The 9,638-nt window shown below is 55.1% G+C and overlaps 1 long non-coding RNA gene across 1 annotated transcript; it reads left to right on the top strand.

Moving 5' to 3' along the window:
* Positions 1-1,176: 1,176 nt before the first annotated feature.
* LOC137206379 (uncharacterized) lies at positions 1,177-8,937 on the top strand. Its single transcript, XR_010934634.1, has 3 exons — positions 1,177-1,429; positions 7,212-7,250; positions 8,247-8,937. It is a non-coding gene; the product is annotated as an uncharacterized lncRNA (long non-coding RNA).
* The last annotated feature ends 701 nt before the right edge of the window (positions 8,938-9,638 follow it).

Consider the following 9,638-nt stretch of genomic DNA (forward strand, 5'->3'; position numbering starts at 1 on the left):
AGGGAACCAGAAAGGGCAGCAAAACTCATAATAGAGATTTTCCAGTCTTAGGCTTGGTTAAGGGGAATCTCCAGCTCTTTGTCTGCGCTGTGCTGAGTATGGTCTTTGCTGAGGGCTTAGCAGGCTGGCAGCTCTTCTACATTTCCTCCTCCCCAGGTGGGCTCCCCACTTGTCACAAGGGGTCGAATAGGTGAAAGCCTGTCCTCCTGTGTGGTCCCTTGGGGAGATGGGTTGGATTGTGCTGAGCTCTGCATGTGCCCATTAGCTGGGGGACGTTTGCAAGAACCAGGGACAGGGAATGGGGCTGAACGCTGGCTGGGAAGAGGCCGAGGAGCCAGGGGTGCCTGGAGCTCAGCAGGGGTCTCCGTGGATCAGGGGCAATGGGGTGTGGCAATGATTGCCTGACTCGGGACTTGTCACTGGGGTCCTGCCTGGCCTTGGCCACCATCTCCCCTAGTGACCTCAGGCAAGGTGCGGAACCTCTCCGAGGCTGCTGCTTCAGATACAGTGGGAATAAAGCAGTGATGTGATGTTACCAGGATCAGGACACTAGTCTGGAGGCCTGATCCGAGTGATGCTCCCCCAGCAGTGTTATCCCGCAAGTCCTTGGATGGGGCAGTGGGATTAGACTTTTAATTTACTTAGAAGAGCACAAGCAACTCCACCTAAATGAGGGAAGGGTGGGGCCCTGTCTCCCACTTTCTCTGCAGCCGGCCTTCTGTTCTGTGCAGTTGCTTCTGTGTCTTCAACCCCTTGGGGGTCACCTAGGGCAGAACCTGCCTGATTTCTTCCTCCTCACATACCCAGGCTCTGTGCCTCTTGGGTGTTTCACAGCAAACATCAGTCCTGGAGTGGGGGGGGGGGTGGTTGGAGGGGGGAGTGTGCGGCCGGAAAGTCCGCCTCCCTCCCAGCATCCGGCTGAGGTTTAGGGCGCACTGGAGCCCGCGGTAAGGAGCCCCCAGCGGTAGCGGGCCGGAGTCCCTGCGGTAGACGCGCTAGAGGGTCACCCGGGCGGCCTGCATCCGGCATCTGCGCTGCGGCACCAGCAGGAGGCGCCAGGCCACCATCGGGTACCGCGCGGGGCTGCGGTTCAGCGCCCGCCCTCCCGCCTCCCGGCTGACACTCCCGTCCGCCAACGGCCAGCACCTGCTCCACTGCCTTTCGGGAATCGGCTTCAAGTGGGGATTTGGCCCCGAGAAGCCGTCCGCCCAGTCGGCCCGCCGCGGTGACCAGAGAGCTGATGACCCGCGCGGGGAAGCAGGACCCAGCGAGGCCCAGTGCGGTCCTGAGCCGGTCTCGGGTCCCACCACGCCCTGCTTCCTCGCGGCCAGGTGGTCAGGACCAGAGGCCAGGTGACCCCGAGCTGGTACCAATCGGCAAGGCCAGAGTGATGCTGAATGCCCGTGTTGAAGAAAGGTTCTGCACACACGTGAGCCCGCCTGATTCTTGCCCCCAAGGGGAGTGGCTCCAGGCGCCCCCAAGCTCCCTGGGCCCGCGCACTATGCGAGCCTTATATTCTGATGACCGGAGGTTCTGAGAACAGCGTCTCAGGACGCTGTCTCCACCACGCGTGACTCCGTGGGGCCCGGGCAGGGCTTGGCCCGGAGGACACCTCAGTGTTTGCAGTGGGAATGATGAAGGAATTCCCAAGAACCGGCTCCCAAATAAGGATGAACCGTGCCCAGGAAGGTGCTTCGCAATTAGTCCCCACAACAGCCCCTGAGCTGGCGCCACGCCTGCTCCGGCCCCTCCCTCCCCTCCTCCCCCCACCCGCTCCTCTTCCGGCTCTCCTCCAAATGCTCCTCTTCTCCTACCTTCCCCAGTCTAAGGCAGTGACTGCTGTGGGGATCAGTGCTGTCACTCTTCCCATCAACACTGTCCCATTCTGACCCTCGTTGTTGCCAACCAGGAAGCACTGGGAGGCGACCCGCTCCCAGCTGCCAGCCCCAGGAAAGGTGGGCCCCAGAAAAGGAGTGGAGTCTCCTCAGTACTGGAAACATTTCCCTTTTAGCAAGCCAGGGGCAAGGAATTAATTATGCAACAGAAAGGAACTGGTTCCAGAGTGCTGCTTGTGAAAACTGCTTTCTGTTGCAATGTTTTGTGTACGTGTGTGAGTAATTCTCCTGTGACTTGATTTATTCCTGCAACAGGGGTGGATGGATGGATGGAAGGATGGACTGAAGGAGCAGTAGCATCCATCCTGCACCCATGTGGGGCCAGGCCTAACGCCAGATGGTTTCACAATTGTTCTCTCATTTAGTCCTCACAACACCTCTCAGGTGGGTGTTAACATCCTATCTTTACAGATGAGGGAACCCAGGCTGAGAGAATTGTTGTAATTTACCCAGTGGTTGTGGAATTTAAACCTACTATCGCTCTGCCCCCCCCACCCCCGCTCCCCTGTTCAGATGTCCATCCAGTGCCCATCTGGGTGCCATCTGGGGGGAGAGATGTCCTTTCCTGAGTGTCCCCACACACTTCAAAACTCACACAGCAGGCAGTCTCCTTGCAGGTTTCTTTCCGCTGCTCTGGGAACTCGGGGCCCAGAACTTACAGGGACTTTGGCAGAGCCGGCCTGGCCCCTGTGATCTCCTTCTCAGTGGTTCTACAAAAGTTAAGAAACCGGGCACATGTCAAACCTGAGCCCTGGGGTCCAGGCTGACGGAGGGACGGTTTATCCTGGGCTTGGATCCTGCTCTTCATCTGGCCTTTGGTCAGAAGTCAGCCTGTCAGCCTTCGGAACATCTGCATACATTCTAACCTCTTCCTTATCCACGTCCTGGCTGAGCCATGGAGGGTCGTTTGTTTGGGGGCTGTGAATTGTTTCTTCTCCACACACTGAACTCCCAGCCCCTAACCTGTCCCTGGACAGTGTCACTAGTCCCAGGCCCACCAGAGGCCCACCAGGGTGCAGGGACCACCGGCCAGCCATCAGGGGGCCCTTGAGAGACATTCAGCCGTGCAGCCAGGGTGGTTGGGCAGCCAGATGCTGAGAGGAGCTGCTGGAGGTGGGGCAGCTCCTCCACTCCACCCCACCCCCAAGAGGCCCCAAGAGAACCCTCTCTGTCTGTTGCACCAAGCCGGGGTTGGGGTGGAGTTTTATGAGCACAAGTGTCAGTCTTCCAGATCCTCTGCAAACACCCTCTGGAAGTGGCCAGGGAAACAGATGACAAAGGGGCTGGTGTGTGTATCACAACCAAGGTCAGGCTGCAAGGTCTCCGTGGGTTTTGCTCTTGGTTCAGGCTCCTTCCTCCTCACTCACCATCGGCACAAGTGGGAGGTGGGGTGGGGGGAGGAGGCACCCCTGGCTGGGGGAACTGAACCGTTTCTGCTGTCTTTTGCCAGCAAATGTGGGGTGCTCTGAGGAACACACACACAGACAGATCACATACACACATGACACACACGCAGATACACCCAAACACAGACACGTACAGAATGTACACAGACACATAAACACACACACACACATGTACACATATAGATGCATAGAGACATATACAGACACACACAGATACATACACAAATACAGACACACACGCAAACATATACACACAGAAACATAAATGTGAACATACACATGAGGCGTTTTGCTTAAGTGAAGGACCAGCTATTCCAGGAGTCACGATGCACCAGAGTCACTTTGAGCTCTGGAGCCGCAAGCACCTGGGCTGTCACCTTCAAATCCCCAGTTTGAGGTCCATTTTTTCTGTGTCACCTCCAAGCCTCCTGAATTGCAAATCCCACCAGAAGGGTGAGTCTGGACTGCATCACTCAGAGTTCACAGGGCCCCAAGCAAGAGTAAGGCCACCGGCTCAAGCAGGGGCACAGCGTGGAACCCAGAGGTGCTTGAGGGAGACTTTGCCAGTGTTCCCCATCCAGTCTGTATAGGTTGGCACATGGGTGTAGACACCAGGCTGGTATGGCCCAACGCAGCCTGATTCCCAGCTTACAGTCCCAACCGGGATCCAAGCATCATAGATGGAACAGAGCAGTGGCCCCCCCAGTCACCCCAGGGACAGGGAGGGCAGGAGCCGAGCATGAGGCCTTCCGGAGCCCATGGGCCTGCGCACCCTCTGCTGAGGTCACAGGGGCTGAGCAAGGATGCTGCTCCCTGTGGATGCTGGGGTATGGGGGTGGGGACCGAGTGGGGACACGAAGAACCTGGAGGGTGGATGGAAGCCACCGTCACCTCGCAGGAGTCTTTTTTCCCATCACAAAGAGGCACGGAACATGTCATACTGGATGAGGCCCTTCCTGGGGAGGCTGGGCTATCCTAGGTGCTCACCTGCTAGTACGTCTCCCAAACCCAGATGGGCCCAGCCACCGCCGGGAGGACCCACGCTAGGACTGGATCTCCTGCGCCTCTGCCCACCCAGCTCCTCCCGCCTCCCAGAACCAGGAGGCAGGGGCTGGGGCAGTAAGTTCAAGCCCCAGGCATCTGCCTGGGAACTGAGGGCCCTACTAATCTCACAGCCTCTCAGCCTCAACTGCACTGGCTCCGCCACGGGCAGAATCCAGGACACTGGCCCAAGGCCCCCAAGTCCTATGCAGGTCCCTGTGGTGAGAGGGCTCAGGGAGTCTAACTGCACCAGGAATCTGTCCCCTGGGCCACCCCTGCCCGTGGTTGAGGGTGGACAAGGAGACTGTTCACAGACACGGAGGTCAAGTTGGGATGGGAAAGGGAGGGAGCGACCCACCTGCCTCAACACAGTAGAGCTGGGATCCGAACACCCAGGAGGCGCTGATGATCCCACATGCCAGCTTCCGGGGATGATGGCGCTGGGAGTGTCCCCACTATGTCAGCACCAGGGTCTGTGTCCCCCAGGTGGGCCTCGGCCGCCCCTGCCCTCCAGGAGACTCTGCAAGACCAGCAGGGAAGTAGCAGTGTGGGATGCCCTCCATGGAGCCCCGAGCTCTGGGCGAGCCCGCCGCCCAGCAGGGCTGAGGGGCCGCCCTCACTCGTGCTGCAACGGCAGCAACAACCACTACCACAACCCAGTGACAGTGGAGACAGCACCCACAGTGACCACAGCAAAAGCAGCAGCAGCAGCAGTAACAAAAATGACACACAACCACGTGAGTCAGGGCATCCATTTAGCTTCCTGCTCACACAGACCCTGAGTCCCACATCCAGAGCCGGGTGTAGAGATGCCCCTTCACTCTTGCTGGAGACGCCGTCCTGTTTAGTAAAGCACAGCTGTTCCAAAGCACACGATCAATCAATCAATAAAGACCTAGGAGGGAACAGACGCAGGTGCTGCCTCTGCAGCTAAGGAGCCCGTGGCCGCCCTCCACCCACCCCACTCACCCGAGGAAGCAGTAACGCCCAGGGCGCCCAGCTGAGGGGGGTGAGGGAGCCCCCACCCACGTGCCCCTTGAGGCCATCCTCAGCTCACCTGCTGCAGCCACATTCCTTCCTGGGCCCCTTGGTCTCCCACAATCTTCCCGGCATCCCTGGATAGGCCCCACCCCGGGAGAGACCGGCAGGTGGGGACGGGGCCCAGCCTCAGCCATCACATGTGTCCCCTCCTCTCAGTTTCTACTCCAGCACCTCCTACGCACACCCCACTGGCCCTGGACCCTTGGCTGGGACGTCCAGGGCTGGGCCAACCTGGAGGCAGCACATCCTTGAGGGCCCCTAGGAAAGACAGACCAGGGAGGCAGGGTCACCATTCTGGTCATAAAGTCACCCCGCTCTGTTAGACCAGGAGTGCAAGAACAGGGCGAATCCCAATTCTCCTTCTGGTCTGGGGGAGGCCACCCCAGATGGAAGGAGCTTCCGGGTCTCCTCCTTGATTCTTCCTCCTCCCACCTCCCCAGGAGGCTCGCTGGCCCCCAGGGCCAGGCCTCTGCCCCTTGGCCCTGTCCCAGCCAACCAGAAATCTCCCTGGAGGATGACAGAAGCAAAAGACCCAGGCCCCACAGGAGAGCGGAGGGGCCAGTGGCGGGGCAGGGCAGCGGTCAACAGATGCAGCAGCAGAAACAGGCAGAGGCCTGGCCAGCCGCATGACTCTCCACCTGCAGACACTGTTTGAGGGTCAGCATCCTTGGATGGCACCCGAGGGATGGTTGGTGGGTCCCTCACCGATGGCAGTCACCCGGAGCCCTGGCTGGGCAGGACCTGGCCCGCTCCTCGCTGGCAGTCCTCTCGGACTCCTGTCCTGCCCCTTCCAGGGAGACAGCTGAGAGGAGGCCGGGTACCACAGGGCCCATCTGAGGCCAGTCCCTCCTAGGATCCAGGGTCGGTGGAGCTGGTCGGGCTTCCCCAGACTGAGATGTGAAAGCCACGTCATCCAGCAGGCAGCCCATCACCTCCTGTGTCCAGGAGACCTGGGGTCCCTACTCGCTGCTAAGGGATGGCCACCTGGCCTCCCTGTCCCACCCAGGGCACACGATGTCTCCCTGTGGACCGGCCACCTCCTGACTCCCTTCTTCCCAGAGGAAACTGCAGCTCACGGAGAGTAGAAATCTCTAGGTTCATGGTTAATCCACAGCAAAGCCTTCACTTTTCATTTGTGGAGTAGGACAAGGCAAGTTGAATTTAGTGAGTTTGACATTATTAGAATTTCTCTGATGATTAGGGACAGTCCCCACTGGGTCAGTTAGCAGAAATTAAACCCAAGGACCCCAAAGGCAAACCTCCTGAGTGATGTGCATCAATGGCAATATCTAAGGGTTGGAGCTCAGCAGGTGGCTGAGGCTAGATGCTCCTTTGAATATAGCCACCTGGGTGCTCTGCTCGTGGGAAGGGTGACTGGTCTCTGAGTGCAACCTGTAAGACCTGCAAACTTAGACCTCACGTGCAAACCAGGGCGGGCTGGCAGTGAGCTTGCGTATAGTGTAAGCAGGGCGAGGGGGAGGGCAGTGTGAGTCAGACTGCAGGCAGGAGGTGTGTTCATCGGCGTCCCCACTTGACCTTGACCCAAGCAGTGGAACCGAATTGAAGGAATAACACGACTTTCCAGTTCTCATAGGACTCCTCCCTACAGACCGAGTCAACCTGTAGGATTCTTGGATAATTTCTGGGCAGAATGGGGTGGCCTCAAGAAAGAATAGACTTCTGCTAAGGAGAGAACTCAGTGCTTGAGTGAATAATTAGAAAAACAAAAGAGATGTGTCCACATTGTCCACCAAACTGGTGACATAGACCATACTCATTACCATTACCATTAACTCAAGAAACATTTACTAACATTTTTTTTTTCCAGGACCGTTTTCTGGACACTGACTGTATCATGCTGGATAAGGTAAAGGTCTCACCTTTCATAAGCTCAGAATATTTCCTGGGAAAGATAACTGAGTAAATAGACAGTAATAAGAGAACATGACAAATGCAGGGACAGAGGTTTACCTTCTGGTTATGTGTGTTAGGGAGGGGATGATAAACAAGGAACAAATGAAATAAATTGTATATATTAAATAGTAATAAATGTGCTGGAAAAAGAGAAAGCAAGGAAAGGAGCAAGAGTGGAGGGAAGGAACATTGTAAACAAGATGATGACATGGTGACATCTGAGTAGAGATTTGTAGGAAGGGAGGGAGTGGCCATGCAGTCCTGCAGGGGAAGAGGAAACCCTAGGTGCAAAGGCCCTGAGGCAGGAGCATGCCTGCTGTGTTCCCAAACACAGCTGGGAAGCCAGAGAGGCTGGAGCCCCACAAACAAGGAGGAGAGAGATGAGAAGGGAGGCTGGAAAGGTGACATCATTTACTCTGAGTAGGGTTTGGAATAGAATGACAGGATCTGACTTAGGTTTTAAGAGAACCACTCTGGCTGCTGTGCTGAGAACAGCCTGGTGGGAACAACAGCCGAAGCAGTGGGACCAGTTAGGAGGCCATGACAGAAATCTGGGATAAAGAGGAAAGTCGCTTGGGATGGCATGGGAAAGAAGTGGCCAGATCTGGACGTATTTTGGAGATAGGAAAGAACTCACAGGATGTGCTGATGGCTTGAACTTAGAGAATGAGAGGAAGAGAGGCGTAAGGAAGATGCCACAGTTTTGTGTTGTTGGGGTTTTTAAAATCAGTTTTATGGAGGTATAGTTTACACAGAGTAAATTTCACCATTTTTAATAAATTATAGTCCTATGAGTTTTGATAAATGCATCCAGTTATGTAACCATTACCACAATCAAGATATAAAGCCAGTTCCATCACTATTAAAAAATCCCCCTATGCCCCTTTGGGAGCAATCCTTTCCCCACCCCAGCCCCTAGCAACCACCCGTCTGCTCTCTGTCCCTATAGATTTGCCTTTTCAACAGTGTCATATAAATGGAATCATGGTGTGGAGGCTTTGGAGTTCAGCTTTCTCCCCTCGGCATCATGTGCTTAAGGTTCACCATGTTGTGGGGCTTCCCTGGTGGCGCAGTGGTTAAGAATCTGCCTGCCAGTGCAGGGGACACGGGTTCAATCCCTGGTCTGGGAAGATCCTACATGCCACGGAGCAACTAAGCCTGTGTGCCACAACTACTGAAGCCCGCTCACCTAGAGCCCGTGCATCGCAGCAACAGAAGCCACCGCGATGAGAAGCCTGCACACCGCAACGAAGAGTAGCCCCTGCTCGCCACTAGAGAAAGCCCGTGCGTAGCAACAAAGACCCAACGCAGACAAAGATAAAAGAGGGATTTCCCTGGTGGTGAAGTGATTAAGAATCTGCCTGCCAATGCAGGCGACATGGGTTGGATCCCTGGTCCGGGAAGATCCCAAATGCCACAGAGCAACTAAGCCCTTGCACCACAACTACTGAGACTGGCTCTAGAGCCTGAGAGCCACAACTACTGAGCCCGCATGCCACAACTACTGAAGCCTGTGCACCTAGAGTCCATGCTCTGCAACAAGAGAAGCCACCGCAATGAGAAGCCCATGCACCACAACGAAGAGTAGCCCCCGCTCACCACAAATAGAGAAAGCCCGTGCGGAGCAACGAAGACCCAACCCAGCCAAAAATAAATAAATAGATAATTTAAAAATAAATAAATAAATTTATAAATAAAGATTTAAAAAAAAAGATTCACCATGTTGTGTATAGTTTGTTCATTTTTGTTGCTAAGTAGAATTCTACTGAACGGATGGACCACAGTTTGCTTATCCATTCACCAGCTGAAGAAACATTTGGGTTGTTTCCAATTTTTACCAATTCTGAATAAAGCTGTTATAAATATCTGCATACAGATTTTGTAAGAATATGTTCTCTTCTCTCTTGGATCAATCTTAGGAGTAGGATTGCTGCATGGATGTTCAACATTACACAAAACAGTCAGCATGTTTTCCACAGGGGCAGTACCAGTTTGCACTCCCACCAGCAACATGTGAGCGTTCCAGGAGCTCTGCATCCTTGCCAACACTTGGTGTTGTCAGTACTCCAAGGTTCCCAAACTGAGCAGTTGGAAGGAAGGACAGCTGCTTTGTGCTGAGATGGAAATTCTGCCAGTGGAGCAAGTTTGAGAGGGAATACTGAGATTCATTTGGGGTCACCTTAAGGATGAGATGTCTATATGATATTTACAAGGGGATGTTGATTAGTTGAGTGGACATGCAGGGAGAGAACTCTGGAGTCACCTCTATGGATAGTGTGTAGAGCTATGACAACAGATGCTATCACCCATGGATACAAGTAGGTGAAGGAGGAGAGAAGTC

Source organism: Pseudorca crassidens, chromosome 15 (assembly GCF_039906515.1).
Source record: "Pseudorca crassidens isolate mPseCra1 chromosome 15, mPseCra1.hap1, whole genome shotgun sequence".
NCBI classification, from domain to species: Eukaryota; Metazoa; Chordata; class Mammalia; order Artiodactyla; family Delphinidae; genus Pseudorca; species Pseudorca crassidens.